At 44.8% G+C, this 17,587-nt stretch overlaps 1 protein-coding gene across 3 annotated transcripts in view; it reads right to left on the bottom strand.

Moving 5' to 3' along the window:
- The window catches only part of CORO1C (coronin 1C), a 143,560-nt gene that overhangs the window by 93,042 nt on the left and 32,931 nt on the right, over positions 1-17,587 (bottom strand). The window lies entirely within an intron of this gene.

Here is a 17,587-nt window from a genome sequence, read left to right as displayed (position 1 = left end):
TATAGCACAGTTGTATATGGAGCATCTATGGGGCAATAATGAACGGTATGGAGCATCTATTTTTATTTTTGAAATTCACCGGTAAATGCTGCATTTTCTACCCTAGGCTTATACTCGAGTCAATAAGTTTTCCCAGTTTTTTGTGGCAAAATTAGGGGGGGGTCGGCTTATACTCGGGTCGGCTTATACTCGAGTATATACGGTACTCACTAATAAAACGGTATATAAAGAGTTAAATAAAAGACAAAATTTGCATGAAATGCAATCTTTATTTTTCAAAAAAAATTAAATTGCGTGGGCTCCCACATAATTTTCATAACCAGCAGAGGGAAAACCAACGGCTGAGGGATGAAGTTAATATTCTGGGAAAGAGCCAATAGACATAAAGGTTCCCAGGCTATTATCAGCTCACAGATGTTTGCTTAGCCTTTACTGGCTAGTTTACAGGGGAACCCCAGAAAAAAACTGACACAGGGTTCCTTTATAAAATCGAACCAGCAAAAGCTAGGCAGACAGCTGTGGGCTGATATTAATAGCCTGGGAAGGGGCCATGTATACTGGCACCCCCCCAAGACTAAAAACCATCAGCGCTTAGCCACCCCAGAAATGGCGCATCTTATAGATGCACCAATTCTGGCACTTAGCCTCACTCTTCCTACTTGCCCTGTAGCGGTGGCAAGTCAGGTAATATCTGAGGGGTTGATATCAACATTGTATTGTCAGGTGACATCAAGCCCACAGATTAGTAATGGAGAAGCATCAATAAGAGACCTATCCATTACTAATCCTATACCTATATGGTAAATAAAGACACAGCAAGAATAAAGTCCTTTATTTGAAATAATCACACAGACTCCTTTATTGATCTTAATTTACCATACTTACTGCATCGCCAAATGCCCGACTCCCTCAATCTCCTGCAGCAAAAATGAACCACACAAATACTCCCTGTCTGCCATAGTCCATTTACTGAGTGTCCCACAACGATCTCACGTGTAGAACAGTCACATCAGGAGATTTGACTGCTTACCCGGCCTCCGGCGATACACTGACCAGAGGTAATCGCTCCTGCAGTGCATCACAGAGTTCACCGGAGTTCGTGCTCTCACAGCACCGCCGTGAGAGAATTTTCTCACGCAGCGGTGCCGCAAGCGATAGCACGAACTCTGGTGAACTCTCACAGCGGTCCAGTGATACACTACGGGAGATATCACCTCCTGTCAGTGTATCACCGGAGCGGTGTAGAGCGGTCACATCTCCCGATGTGACTGTTCTACACGTGAGATCGTCGTGGGACACTCGTTATTAAATGGACTACGGCGGACAGGGAGTATATGTTGGTTTATTATTTTATTTTTGTTGCAGGAGACTAGGCTAGAATGAAAGTGTTTTTTTTTTTTGTTTTAAAATTGAACATGTCGCCGGATGATGAAACTACTATGGATGGGTAGTAGTCAGATCAGCCGATGCCTGGCTACACACACACACACACACACACACATATTATCCGCCCACACACTCTTCCTCCTTCCCGCAGCATTTTTGGCACGCAAATCCACAGACCTTTTAACACCTGCGGTTTAGCTGTGGATTTAACTGACTCAATGCAAGTCAATGGGTGCAGAAACGCTGCAGATCCGCAAAAAGAATTGACATGCTACGGAAATAAAACGTGGAGAATCAGTGTGGAATTTTCCGCAGCATGTGCACACCAATTCTGGAATCCCTTTGATTAACATAGCTTGAGCTACCCTTTGCTGATTTGGTGCAAATCTGCAAGGAAAAAAATGCTGTGGATCCGCAATAAAATCTGCAAGTGTGTACATAACCTAAAAGGGAACCTGTCAGCAGGATCGTACACAGTAAGCTACACACAGCAACAGGTCAGCGCCGTTATACTGATTAAAATGATACCTTGGTTGATGAAATCCATCGCATGGTTGTTCTTTAAGGTGAACCTGTCACCAGGTTTGGCCGAAAAGAAATACGGCCATCACCTTTCAGGGCTTATATACAACAACATTCTATAAAGGTGTATATAAGCCCCCTGATTTGAGCTGTAAAAGAAAAATAACTATTATACTCACCTGCGGGGCGGCCCGATGGACGTTGCTGGTCTTTGGTCCGGCGCCTCCCATCTTCTTACGATACACGTCCTCCTGCTTGCTTCATGTGGCTGACGCGTCTTTGTCAAAAAGCGGCGCCGAGGAATAAGTAGCCTTAACTGCCGCCGTTAAAGGGTTAAGAAACATCCGATACAATTTAACTTAACTGTAAAAAGTTACCTTCAAATGTCATTGCGTTTTTTTTTTTGTTTGTTTTTTGACAAGCTGGATATTCCCATTTTTCAATTTCAAAAATGTATTTCACATGCATCCAGACAGCATACTTGGACAAGTCAGGACAGTACAAGCCAAGTATGCTTATACAGAACACTATGATGTTACACTTGCTATGTCAACAGGGTGCAAGAATGTTTCAGACATACCTGTAGAGGGCAAAGGGCAAATAATCTTATGAACAGTATCTCAGTGTTAAATTTAAAGATATTTACTTAACCCCTTTATGACCACCAATACGTCTTTGTACTGACCTAAGATATAAGGTAATAGCATTCCCATACAGGTGACAATCCAGCAGCTGTCGGATGCACACTATAGCTGACAACTTGCTGCATCAGACACGATCAGTGTTGGCACCATCCATATCTGTTTAACCCCTTAAGGTACCGTCACACTAAGCGACGCTGCAGCGATACCGACAACGATCCGGATCGCTGCAGCGTCGCTGTTTGGTCGCTGGAGAGCTGTCACACGGACCGCTCTCCAGCGACCAACGATGCCGGTAACCAGGGTAAACATCGGGTTACTAAGCGCAGGGCCGCACTTAGTAACCCGATGTTCACCCTGGTTACCATCCTAAAAGTAAAAAAAACAAACGCTTCATACTTACCTTCCGCTGTCTGTCCCCGGCGCTGTGCTTCTCTGTACTGGCCGTGAGCACAGCGGCCGGAAAGCACAGCGGTGACGTCACCGCTCTGCTTTCCGGCCGCTGTGCTCACAGCGAGTGCAGGAAAGCACAGCGCCGGGGACAGACAGCGGAAGGTAAGTATGAAGCGTTTGTTTTTTTTACTTTTAGGATGGTAACCAGGGTAAACATCGGGTTAATAAGCGCGGCCCTGCGCTTAGTAACCCGATGTTTACCCTGGTTACCAGCGAAGACATCGCTGAATCGGTGTCACACACGCCGATTCAGCGATGTCAGCAGGAAGTCCAGCGACGAAATAAAGTGCTGGACTTTCTGCAGCGACCAACGACATCACAGCAGGATTCTGATCGCTGCTGTGTGTCAAACTGAACGATATCGCTAGCCAGGACGCTGCAACGTCACGGATCGCTAGCGATATCGTTTAGTGTGACGGTACCTTTAGATGCTGCTGTCAATAGTGACTACATCATATAAATTGTTAAAAGAGCGTGGGGGCTTCTTCTTTAACCCCATTGGCACCCTGAGATCATGATTGTGTGGCCCTGATGTTTGCCATCGCAATGCATGACCAAATAACGGCCTTAGAGTCTGACTGCTACAGCGGCATGTTCTGACGTTAGAGGCATTTAGATGGTAAAAATACACTTTTTCATTTCTGTCATGTCACCTTGCATTCATTCCTGAACAGCACCTGAAGGGTTAATAAACAACCTGACAGAGGTTTTCAATATGTTAGGGGGGTGCAGTTTTTAAAATGGTATCACTTTTGGGGGGTTTCCAATATATTGGACCCCCAAAAGTCACTTCAGACCTGAATAGGTCCTTCAAAAATATTAATTTTGTAAATGTCCTTGAAAAAAAAAAAAAAAAAAATATGAAAAAAAATTACTGCTACAATTTTAAACCTCCTAAAATGCTAACAAAATAAAACATTTTACAAATAGTGCTGATGTAAAAGCAGGGCTGTGGGAAATGTTATTTATTAATGTTTTTCTGTGGTGTGACTATCTGGATTAAAGGGATAATCATTCAAAGTTTGAAAATTGCCAATTTTCTCGCATTTCTGATATTTTCATAAATAAACATATCGACCTAAATATAACATCATAAATTACAATGTGCCACGAAAAAAAAAAAAGTCTAAAATCATTGGGATTTGTTGAAGCATTCCAGAGTTATTACCACATAAAAGGGACACTGGTCAGAATTAAAAAATTTGGCCTCGTCACTTAAGGTACCGTCACACTAAGCGACGCTGCAGCGATACCGACAACGATGTCGATCGCTGCAGCGTCGCTGTATGGTCGCTGGAGAGCTGTCACACAGACAGCTCTCCAGCGACCAACGATTCTGAAGTCCAAAACAAACACTACACACTTACATTCCCGGTGTCTGGTCATGTCCCTCGCCGTCAGCTTCCCGCACTGACTTTACGGCTGGCCGGCGCTCACCAGTTAGTGCGGGAAGCTGACGGCGAGGGACCTGACCAGACACCGGGAATGTAAGTATGTAGTGTTTGTTTTTTTACATTTACAACGGTAACCAGGGTAAACATCGGGATACTAAGCGCGACCCTGCGCTTAGTAACCCGATGTTTACCCTGGTTACCAGTGACGACAAAGCTGAATCGGCGTCACACGCCGATTCAGCGATGTCAGCAGGAGATCCAGCGACGAAATAATGGGTATTATTACCTACCGATAATTCGGTTTCCAGGAGTCCATCCTGACAGCACATTGGAGGACGTCCTCCTCCTCCTTGCAGGGACAGGAAACACAACACGAGAGGTTAAAAGGTCCCACTCCACCCCCTTTCCCTCAGTGTTTTGATAAGTACCACACCATGGATAGATATACTTTGAAAACTTTATTTAACCAAACATATTACAGCATATGAACTGGCATGCATAGGGGGGGAAATAACGGTGCCGTCAGGATGGACTCCTGGAAACCGAATTATCGGTAGGTAATACCCATTTTCCAGGACGTCCCCCTGACAGCACATTGGAGAATACCAAAGGAAACTTCGTTTAGGGTGGGACAACTGCTTGGAGAACTTTTCTCCCATAAGATGTCTGCTGAGCTGCTACTACATCTAGCTTATAGTGCTTACAGAACGTGTTTACTCTGGCCCAAGTTGCTGCCTTGCAAATATGATCTAGGGACGCTCCTGCTCGCTCAGCCCATGATGCTGAAACAGCCCTAGTAGAGTGAGCTTTAATCCCTGTTGGGCAAGCTATCCCTTCTGATGCGTAGGCTTTTGAAATTATAGTGGTAATCCATCTAGCTATTGACGCCCTGGAAGCTTTTTTACCTTTATTCTTACCCCCAAATAGAATAAAAAGATTAGAATCCTTCCTCCAGGAGCTAGTGGCCTCTAGATAGTTTAATACTGCCTGCCTAACATCAAAGGAGTGTAAAGCCTGTTCTTTTTCATTAGAAGGGTTCTCACAAAAGGAAGGTAAAATTATTTCCTGATCTCGATTTTTGGCTGAAGCTATTTTAGGGATAAAAGCTGGATCTAATTTTAAGATTATATGGTCCTCTCGGACTTGAAGATATGGATCCTTAATTGACAGTGCCTGAATTTCCCCTACGCGTTTAGCTGTTGTAATCGCTACTAGGAAGGCCGTCTTCCAGGTACGAACTGAAATAGGCATGTCCTCTTCCAGAGTATAGGGATCTTTGCATAGAGCCCTGAGGACCAAATTTAAGTCCCATGTAGGAGCTAGCTGTCTTAAGGTAGGCCGTAATCTTTGGATGGCCTTCACAAATCTGATTATCCAGGGGTGGGAGGCTAATGGATAATCCAGGAAAGTACTAAGGGCCGAGATCTGAACTTTAATCGTACTTGGCCTAAGCCCCAAATCAAAGCCTGCCTGTAAAAATTTTAATACTCTAGGAACATCTAAGGCCCCCGGAATCACAAATGACCCGCCACTTTCCAAACAAAATTTTTTCCAGATTTTGTGGTAGATGGCTGAGGTGACAGGCTTCCTACTAGCCTGGATGGTTGTAATTACTTCATCTGAAAGACCTCTGGATTTCAAGATGTCCCTCTCAGGATCCATGCTGATAGATGTAGTCTCTCCGGGTCTTGGTGTAAAACGGGCCCTTGATGAATTATATCCTTCCATAACGGAAGTTTGATAGGGTCTTCCGTTGTCATGGCTCCCAACAATGGGAACCAACTTCTCTTTGGCCAGAATGGTACAATCGTCAGCACTGTTGCCTGGTCTTCTTGAATCTTCCTGAGCACTACTGGAATAAGTGCTATTGGTGGAAATGCGTAAGACAGAGGCTCGTTCCATGCTTGACTTAAGGCGTCGACTGCTTCCGGCATGTCTAAAGGGTTGAGGGAATAAAATCTGGGCACCTTTGAATTTTTCCTTGTGGCAAATAAGTCTATCCTGGGCGTTCCCCAACGGTGGCAAAGTATTTGGAACATTTCTTGATTTAGTTCCCATTCGGTTGGACAAACTTTTCTTCTGCTTAGATAGTCGGCTAGTATGTTCTGTGACCCTTCTAGATGCACTGCTGTTATAGATAAGACCACGTCTTCTGCCCAGGCAAATATTCTCTGCGCTAGACCTTGAAGCGCTTTGTGTTTGGAACCTCCCTGATGTCTCAAAAAGGATACCGCTGTTACATTGTCGGATAGGACTTTTACATGTTTGTCCTTTAGGCGTGAACGGTTTCTTCTGAGAGCCTCCCAAACTGCGTATAATTCTCTGTAATTTGACGACATTTGACTGATCTCTTCGGGCCACCTGTCCTGAAAGAATTTCCCTTCCAGGTGCGCTCCCCATCCCCACTGACTTGCGTCTGTGGTGATTATCACACAAGGGGTTGATATCCAAGGGATGCCCTTTTTTAGATTGTAGTCCTGGGTCCACCATCGTAGTGATCTTCTTGTCTTCATTGATAGCTCTAGCCTCTTGTCTAATGAGGAACGACGTCGATCCCATACCCTGAGTACTTGTTCTTGTAAAGGCCTTGAGTGAGCCTGAGCCCATCTGACACACGGAATGCAAGCTGTCATCTTCCCCAAGACTTTCATGGCTGCTCTCCTGGACTAGTTCTTCTGTTTCTTCGACTGGAAAGTAATACCTTTTCCCTTCCTGTTCTTCCATTGGCACTTCTCCTTCTTCTTGATCAGAACCTCTGTATTCTGATTCCGCCTCCGATGAACCATCCTGATCCTCCTGTTCTGGATCCTTTCTTGGTCTTTTACGAGCCGGGCCCGGACTGTACACTTCCCGTTGCGACACTGAGGCCAAGGAATTCTGGACCTCCTCCCGGATTATACTCCTCATTTCAGACAACATTGATGGTTGTTCTTCTCTGACAATTTTCTTAATACAAGAGCTGCACAGATCCTTTTTGTATGCTTCTGAAAGTTTTGCGTTACATAGAGAGCACCTCTTAGATTTAGTCAATGACTTGCCAGACCTTTTAGTCTGAGGGAGGGGAGCTTGACTGGCCTCTTTATCCTAAATGTAAGAATAAGGACAAGAACGGCTCAGTGTGTGCAGGCGTATATTTGAGTACTCTGCGCATTGCGCACTTACCCCTATCTCCTCATTCCTGTTCTCCATATCTTCTGTGGAGAAATACTACTATAAGTAAATGATCTCATATGATCCCATATGTATAAAAGGGATATAGCAGCGTCTGCTGCACTCACCTTGGTCTCCGGCATGTCTGCAGCAGACTGCTCGCACGGACCCTTCTGTCCTGCAGCAAATATTCTCCAGGGATTCACTCCGGCGCTCTCCTACCACCAGAGGAAGCGCTGGATAACCATCTGCGAGTGCCCTGAGCTTTGCGCCCTTAAAGCTGCATACTTCTGCGTTCCACCAGGTGGAACGCACGCCGAGATGGCCCCGTCCCCGGATGTGACGTCACCTTACCTGCGCCTGACACCGGACGTACTGCACTCGGTCTAACAATCCTACTTCCGCGTTCCACTCAGTGGAACGCACGCTGCTGCCGCTGGCGCCGGACCTCTTGCGGCGCCTCTTCTCCTGGCGCCCGAACCGAGAGCCCCCCACCGGGAGGAAGCGGTTCGACCCAGGAGCTCGTCCGCTCGACTGGTCTTTTGGCAGAGGGACTCCCCACCGGGAAGTTTCTGCCTGGGGCTTAGTGATGCGGGGAAAGGATATTGGCGTTAGCCGCACGATCCCCCGAGCCCTCCGGACTGGTGAGTCTTCCCGCTTGTATAGTGCTGTATCCTCTCGTGTGTCCCTCCATGCAGGGACAGGAAAAACACTGAGGGAAAGGGGGTGGAGTGGGACCTTTTAACCTCTCGTGTTGTGTTTCCTGTCCCTGCAAGGAGGAGGAGGACGTCCTCCAATGTGCTGTCAGGGGGACGTCCTGGAAAAAGTCCTGGACTTTCCCTAGCGACCAACGATCTCCCAGCAGGGGCCTGATCGTTGGTCGCTGTCACACAACGATTTTGTTAATGATATCGTTGCCAAGTCACAAAAAGCAACGATATCGTTAACGATATCGTTATGTGTGACGGTACCCTTAAGAGTTAAAACCCAGGGCAATCAGTAAGTCGGCGCCAGGAAGTTATCAATTGGTTCATTATCACCATAGACAGGATGACCGGTGTGTTACCTATATACCCAGCTGATCACATATGAATGGTGGATTCTGTGTTATGTTACCACCAACCCTGCTTCTCTCTTCCCGAGGACCTTGGCATATGCACACAACGAGAAGAATAGCACCTGGCCAAGGAGTCATTCCACCAAGTAAAAACTTTAAGATTCACACAAGGACAGTGATAAACATCAGCACTGTTATGTAGGTGCTGAAGCAGATTCTCTCTGTAATGTTTGAAAAAAAATATGCTGTTCCCAAAGAAGTTGGTAAAAAAAAAATGGAATAGGATAAAAAATTTAATTAAATTAAAGACACTACACACAAAAAAAACGTCATCAGAGGACCTTTCATCAGTTTGAATACAAGCTGCATTAATGAGCAAAACAGTTTTTATTGTTTCATTTCTCCTCTCTTTTGTAGCTTGTAATGTCTAGGTAATGAGTATTGTTAACGTTCAACTGATTGTTACCAGAGATTTGTCTCTAGGAGCATATACTTATTCCGTAGAATAGAATGAGGTTGAACAATCACAAGCAGACCTCATGAAGGGAAGAAAATAACACATCCTGTTCTCCTAACTGACCTCTGCAGGTACTGTGCAGGAATACAGCAGGGCTGAGTTATGCATCACTACAAACACTTCCAGATCTCCAATCTCAGTGCTGTCAGCCTTGATCCTCCCCCCACACTGACTGCTGTGAGAGGAGATCTGGAGGTCTTTCTAATGACACATAACTCAGCTCTGCTTTATCTCTACACAGTAAATACAGAAATCAGAGAGGAGGCAGTGTTTCCTGTTACCTACCTTCCATATGTACAACAAAAAACTCACTTGGGGTAAAATGGACACTAATTAAAAGGTTAAGATGAGTATTTTATGCATCCAGCTATAGAATGAAATCGCTCATGAACCCAAGTGTACCCAGTCTGAACGCTGCAGCTTGTACTTAGTGTCAGATCTCAGCAGCAAGGAAAAGACCAACCCCAGAACAGAAGCCAAAATGAGAGGTGACCGTCTGCCCCATCCTACAGACTCCTTCAGATCACATTTTTTAAATTAAGGTTTCTAGTTAAATCTGGTTAAGTGAGCAGCGTAAAGCGCTGTACAAATGTGAACTAGGCCCAAGTGATTATTAAAAAATGTTTATAGTGTGTATAGTGAAATTTGGTGACTGAACCCATTTAAAGCACTCAAAAGAAATTGATAAAGATGTGTTTAAATAGTCTTCCTCAAGAAGTAGTTTAGGTGGGCAGACGTCATTGTAAATGCTTTTGCTCAGAGGACAAGAGGCAGGTGCGACACCCTTCCACATCAAAACATCCACATATTAGACATGTGAGACTGTTGGCTCTGGTGCGGTCTTAAGAATCCCACCCACCTTGGGTTCACTCAGCCAGCAAATGACAGGATTGAAAGCAGATGATTGTCAGAATACCAGTATTTTCCATGGCTAAAATTCCACCAGTCGTTATAATTGTTCCAGCACGGATCATGTTTACACTACAGTAAATCCCGCGTAGCGATCATCAAGGTCTCTGGATGCATGCATTCAGCTCTAATTTGAGTAAAAGGGCAAGGATACTTTACTATGCAAAAGTTCTATGTCTCCCAAAGCCTTCAAGATTACGGCATGTCATTGGTATGAAATAAGACAAAAATAATATAAACCAGAATAATGAGTCACGTAAGGAACTGTAGTAGAAAAAGCAATGTGACTGATGAGGAGAACCAGGGATGCAGTGCCATGCCAGTACGGAGCAACACAGGGCTTTACAAGTGGACTATCTGTGGTTTCAGCAAACAGCACACGGTCTTGTTACAGGAACTAAATAGTCTTACGGGAAAGCTGGATAAATCTCAGCAGCCAGGTAAACTGATCTATTTTAGAAATCTGCTCAAACTAATATTTTACCTATGCCTATTAACAGAACAGTATTCTTCCCAGGCTATTAAAAAAAAAAAATATATATAATATATATATATATATATATATATATATTTCTGATAGCCTTACTTTTGAAGCAGACAGCAGGACCTTCCATGACGTCGCGCGACCAATCACAAGACCGCGACGTCATTGCAGGTCCTTCACACAGAGCATCTATTGGAACGGAACCGGCAGCGTGCACCGCTGAGAGGCAGGAAGACATCAAAGGTGAGTATATCACTGTTTTTTATTTTAATTCTTTTTACCAATTATATGGTGCCCAGTCCGTGGAGGAGAGTCCTCTCCTCCACCCTGGGTACCAACCGCACATAATCTGCTTACTTCCCGCATGGTGTGCACAGCCCCATGCGGAAAGTAAGCAGATCAATGCATTCCTAGGTGTGCGGAGTCACCGCAATTCCGCAAATTTAATGAACATGTTGCTATTTTTTCCGCGATGCGATATTTTCGCGGAAAAGAAGGCAACATTTGCACAAGAAATGCAGAATACATTGTAAATAATAGGAGGCATATGCAAGCGTTTTTTTCGCGTTTTTATCACGTTTGTATAGCGAAAAATACTGTACGTGTGCACATGGCATTACAGTAAGGGTATGTTCACATTAGACAGATCTCTGCAATGGCTCCCACAACTGAATAGGCCTTGTAAAAAATGTATCCGGCTAAGTCCACACATTGCGTTTTTGCAGCTTTTTTATATGCAGATTTTCAGCTGTGTTTTACAGTACCAAAGTCTATGTCATTACAGAAATTTCATGCATACAGCTTGGGGGGGGGGTTTGCAACATGGTGAGGATTTTGTGCTTTGCATGGTTTTTTGCACTTTCAGCGGTTTTCTTCACCCATTGCAATGAATGGGTGGTGGGGGGGGGGGGGTGTTGGAAGAAAAAAAACCCACCAAAAACGCAGGTATCAGGTTTTGCTGCATTTTTTATGCCAAAACCTGATTCTATAGAATAGGACTTTTTTTCCCAATACTAAACTTTATCAGCATGCATAAGAGAAATCTAGCAAGCCAAAACCGCAGCAAAAAAGCGCAAGAAAAACATGCTTTTTTCTGCAGCTTTCTTCCTTGCCAAGGGATTAGGTTTTGCTGCAGAAACAAAAAAAAAAAATTTAAAAAAAATCCTAGTGTGAACTTACTCTTAGGGTATGTTCACACGTTCCTGATTTCCATCCTTTTTTTTTCAGGACTGTTTTTTAAAAAACTGCAGCTCTTGGCAGAAAATGCAGGTCCTTTTTTTGGTCCTTTTTTGATGCGTTTTTTGATCCTTTTTTTTATCCTTTTTTTTATGCAGTTTTCTATGCAGTTAAAATGGCTGAAAATACCCTAACCCTACCCCTAACCGTACCCCTAACCCTAACCCTACCCCTAACCCTACCCCAACCTTAGTGGAAAAAAAAAAATAATAATAATTCTTAATTTTTTTTTTATTGTCCCTACCTATGGGGGTGACAAAGGGGGGGGGGGGTGTCATTTACTATTTTTTTTTATTTTGATCACTGAGATATAACCTATCTCAGTGATCAAAATGCACTTTGGAACGAATCTGCCGGCCGGCAGATTCGGCGGGCGCACTGCGCATGCGCCCGCCATTTTGCAAGATGGCGGCGCCCAGGGAGAAGACGGCCGGACGGACACCGGGTAAGTATAAGGGGGGGAGATTAGGGCACGGGGGGGGGGGGCATCGGAGCACGGGGCGGTGGGATTGGAGCACGGGGGGGCGGGATCGGAGCACGGGGGGGGCAGCCACACTCCGCCCACGCACTTCCGCCCGCTTCCCCGCACTTCCTGCTGCAGCAGTTCGGCACCACAAACCGCAGTAAAACCCGCAGATATTTTTTTCATCTGCGGGTTTTACTGCGGGTTTGACCTCACAATGGAGGTCAATGGGTGCAGAACCGCTGCGGCTCCGAAAAAAGAAGTGACATGGTACTTCTTTTTTCCCGCAGCTATTCAGCGCGTTTTTTTTTTTTTTTTTTTCCCGCATTGTGGGCACAGCAGTTCCTGTTTTCCATAGGGTACAATGTAATGTACCCTGCATGGAAAACAGCTGCGGACCCGCAGCGGGAAAATCGCGGCAATTCCGCATGAAAAAAGGATCGTGTGAACATGGCCTTAAACATGCAAAATAAAGCCATGTTCACATGTATTTTCTGTCGTAGAAAGTTCTGAAAACATGACATAGGAGCATACCCGAATTATCCAACAGTTTTAAGCCCCCTTTACAAGTCTCTATTACAAAAAAAAAGGATAGATAGATAGATAGATAGATAGATAGATAGATAGATAGATAGATAGATAGATAGATAGATAGATAGATAGATAGATAGATAGATAGATAGATAGATAGATAGATCTGAAAAGCAGACAGCAATTGGGTGGCTTCCATAAGTTGATTTTTTTTCTAACTCAGACTTGAATGGTCACATCTGATCCTGAAAAATAAGCCATAAAAGGAATACATTACTAGCCCACCTGCTTATATTAATGGGTCTGTCAGCACAGAATGACTGTTCAAATCAAGCACTCTGTTCTTCACAGTGGGGCCAATCATTTAAATACACCTTCCCACATCCTTGGTTTACTTCTATCTCTGCCTCTATGAAGACAGAGCTATCAAAGAGGGAGTGTGGAAAGAAAGGGTAACCAAGTAGGTGAGAAAATGTATTGTAAATTATTGGTGATGCACAGCGGAGCCAAACACCTGTACTTGGTTTGAACAGTCATTCGATGCCGACAGAGTCCCGGTCCCTTTGAGCCCCATTCAGCCAACAGCCAACTCAGCCGATGGCCCCATACACAGTAGCACTCAATCAGCAACACTCCTGTCTGCTTTATGAGAAAGGTAAAGCCGAGATCAGCCAGCAGCTCATCTCTGGTTGACAGTACAATGTCAGACATTCACTAATGACATCCCTCATCCAACCTTCAGCCGGACACATCAATAACAGTGGGTTCAGCTGGCATTAGTCCTGCAGGGTGTTGCGGATTCGTGTGCAGATTTTTCTGCCCAGATTCTGAAAAAACCGCAGGTAAAACGCCCTGTTTTACCTGCGGATTTACAGCGGTTTTCACATGCGTTTTTACACCTGCGGATTCCAATTATGGAGCAGGTGTAAAACACTGCGGAATCCGCACAAAAAATTTTGACATGCTGCGGAAAATAAACCGCAGCGTTTCAGCTCAGTATTTTCCGCAGCATGTGCACTGCAGATTTGATTTTCCATAGGTTTACATGGTACTGTACAACGCATGGAAAACTGCTGCAAATCTGCAGCGTCAAATCCACAACGTGCACACATACCCTTTGTCTTTTGTGTGGGGAACTTTAGTTATAGCACTGATCTGTGAAGGCCTGACAACAACAACTTCCTCGAATCTCAAGAACATACAGTATTATCTCACACTAAATCAGTATTCACACATCCATGCGTCATGCTCCAAGCTCAAACCACGATTCACAGACTGGCCGCAAGTCTCCTGACCATGACAGCCTCATATGCATACATCAGGGGATCCCCAGGCAATCTGTGAAATCACTGTTTTCACAATAACCCAACAAGTGTGAATATAGCAGGCGACATTTCACAGACTATAACTGACTGCAATAACTGGACTGACTTGCTGTAGGTTGCGGCCAGGATACCTTTGGCCAGTCTGGGCATTGCCATCCATAGATGGACCATGAAATATGGCTTGTATGGCAGCAGCTTTCTCCTCTCGGTGTGCTCACATTTATGGAGAAGTCAGCAGTGATCACTGCCAAATGAACATGTGCGCTATACCCAGCTCATGTGTATAGTTGGCTCGAGGTCGTTATGTGTGCGGATGAAACAGACATGGGAAGATTGAGGATAAGGCCTTCAATGGAGTGACTATGCAAAAGTGGTTTACTTTTACCAATAGAGAGGACACATCATCCCCATTTTCAAGATCAGTGAGTTTTTCCAAACCAAATCCCTTACTATCGGACAAGCTCTACAATTTAGCAACTGCTACAGGAACAAGTGGTGTGGATTGCGTTTTGATTGCCCCAACTAACAGCATCACATGGATCCGTAACCCTGTTTCTTCAGGTTGGAAGACTTGCAGCCATAATAAAGATGCTAAAATAAATCTACATTTTAATTGTCTAAATGAGACCTCAGAAATGTTATGGTCATTAAGTACATGTAGTCATCCTAAGGCTATGTGCACACGTAAGAAATGTGGTGCAGAATTTTCTGCACTAAATCTGCATCTCCTGGCAGAATCCGCAGGTGCGTTTTTTTTATGCGTTTTTTGTGCAGTTTTTACCACTGCAGATTTCTATTAATGGAGGGGTGCAGAAACGCACAAAAGAAGTGACATGCACTTCTTGGAGATCTGCAGCGTTTCTGCGCAGATTTATCTGCACAGCTTTTTTTTTTCACATTGATTTACAATACTGTAAATCACAGTGCAAATGCTGCAGTGTTTCTGCTGCAGAACTGCACTAATTCTGCACTAAAACTGCATCGTGAGCACATACCCTTAGGCTGTGTGCACACGTTGCTGTTTTTTCTAGTTTTTCCCCCGATAAAAACGCTATAAAACCACACAAAAAAAAACAGCATACAATAAGCATCTCATCATTTAGAATGAATTCCGCATGTTTTGTGCACATGATGCATTTTTTCTGCGTTTTTTGCGGATTTCCCACTACAAAATGCATTGGGAAATGTCCGGACAAAAACGCATCAAAAACGCATGCAGATTTCTTGCAGAAAATTTCAGGTTTTTCTGCGAGAAATCCTGAACGTGTGCACATAGTCTTACTGTGAAAAAAGGGAGAAAAACCAACACTGGAGATAAAACCAATGCGTTACGAAGCATAAGCCTTTATACAGATTTATAAAGTGAGCAGATGCAGTGGCTCAGGGTAACAAACGCCCTGCACACATTTCGGCTCAGTGAATACGTGTATGCAGTCTGCTTTCCTGTGCATCATTTCTGGGTGCTATCTCTGGTCCGCTTAGTGCGCACACTGCCCAATGGTCGGACATATCAGGTCACACTCCCCTAAGAGCAGCTGGAAGGAATGGATGCCAGATACCATGGAAAACAATAGGCTCTGGCAAGTTTCACCCATGTTTCCCCATAGACATTGCATTACTGGAAGGATCAATTGAGAGATCAGTAGCATCTACAGATCGCTTTGGAAATTACATTATCTGGGTCATGTCAAATCAACATAGAATTTTCTGTACAGAAATCAGAACTTCCTTGTAAAATTGGAAGAAATATGTTCTTTCTAGAGTATGTTTAGTACCAGTCTATTGAGGATTTTAGCAGCTCGTGTGGCTATCTCCAATGGTGAGGAACGATTTTAGGGATTCTCTGCATATTCTAACAGATCTCAGGAAAACACATTCCTCAGAGAGGAAGCAGGAAAGAAGAGCATGCACAGAAGTAAAAAACGGAATTCACTAGACGTGAAAAAGCATTGCCACATTCTGAATGGGAAAGCCTTTATAGGTGGGCTTCGTTCACTCCGCTAAATAACCACCTAGAGCTGAGGAAGTCTTCTGTCAAGCACAGGATCTCTGTTGTCAGTCAGAGCTGTATGTGGGGGAAGGGTGCCGACAACCATTCAAAACTTGCATGCCATTTGGAGAAATATCCGACACAGCAGTCTTGCCCATATGGGCACAAGTATATCTTAACCACTTCACGACATGCGCCGTACTAGTACTGCGCATGTCACGTCTCCCCTTTGATGTGGGCTCCTGCGCTGAGTCCACATCAAAGCCACGACATGTCAGCTGTTTTGTACAGCTGACATGTGCGTGCAAAAGCGACGAGTGGAGTCGCGATCCACCCGCTGCTATTAACTAGTTAAATGTCACTGCCAAACGCTGACAGTGGCATTTAACTAGCGCTTCCGGCCATCGGGCAGGAAATGCGCGCATAGCTGACCCCCGTCACGTGATCGGGGGTCAGCGATATGTTAGCATAACAACTAGAGGTCTCCTTGAGACCTCTATGGTTGTCGATGCCGGATTGCTGTGAGCGCCATCCTGTGGTCGGCGTTCATAACATTGCAGGAATTCAGCTACATAGCAGAGATCTGAGCATCTCCTCTATGTAGCAGAGCCGATCGAGTTGTGCCAGCTTCTAGTGAAAAAGGGTTGTCATGAAGGGGTTAAAGGGACTGTCACCTGAATTTGGAGGGAACTATCTTCAGCCATTGGGGCGGGGTTTTCGGGTGTTTGATTCACCCTTTCCTTACCCGCTGGCTGCAATATTGGATTGAAGTTCACTCTCTGTCCTCCATAGTACACGCCTGCACAAGGCAAGATTGCCTTGTGCAGGCATGTACTACAGAGGACAGAGAGTGAACTTCAATCCAATATTGCAGCCAGCGGGTAAGGAAAGGGTGAATCAAACACCCGAAAACCCCGCCCCAATGGCTGAAGATAGTTCCCTCCAAATTCAGGTGACAGAGTCCCTTTAATGTGGCCGCACAACACAGACAGTTGAGCATGCATGTGTTCTCAGCAGGGAATAGACCACTGCCGGACACCTCTGGTGGCGCTGATCTCCCCTTAGAACAAAACGGATGGGCATATTGAAATTCAGCATGCCCAAACCGCCTTTACCCCACAATATCTTGTGCTGGGAAAGAGTAGGGAGACATGCACAATGAAAAGTGGGGCTTTTTGGCCACATTTATCCAATGTGTATGGCTATATATGGCCACGTCTTGAACCAAGAAGAAGCAAAGAATGTATGCCTAGACAACAGAATAATATGCAATAATACAGAACAGCTCAAAGGCCACGATCACGAGTGGCACGGATATGGGCACAGTCACTGCAGCGTTATACGGTACAAGCACAGGCTCATCTTTTGGGTGGGCGGTATCTGACACCCCCTAGCCTCCATGCCTGCTATCCTCCCTTATAAACCCATGGGCTACAGGCAATGTCACCCACACCCTCTGAACAATTAGTAATCTGCAATAGGGTTAACCACTGATCCATATAACACACCCAGTACATCTACACCTCCAT

This window comes from Ranitomeya imitator, chromosome 1 (assembly GCF_032444005.1).
Source record: "Ranitomeya imitator isolate aRanImi1 chromosome 1, aRanImi1.pri, whole genome shotgun sequence".
In the NCBI taxonomy this organism is placed as follows: Eukaryota; Metazoa; Chordata; class Amphibia; order Anura; family Dendrobatidae; genus Ranitomeya; species Ranitomeya imitator.
Note: the sequence above shows the minus strand (reverse complement) of the source record. Positions and strands in the feature narration are given on the sequence as shown.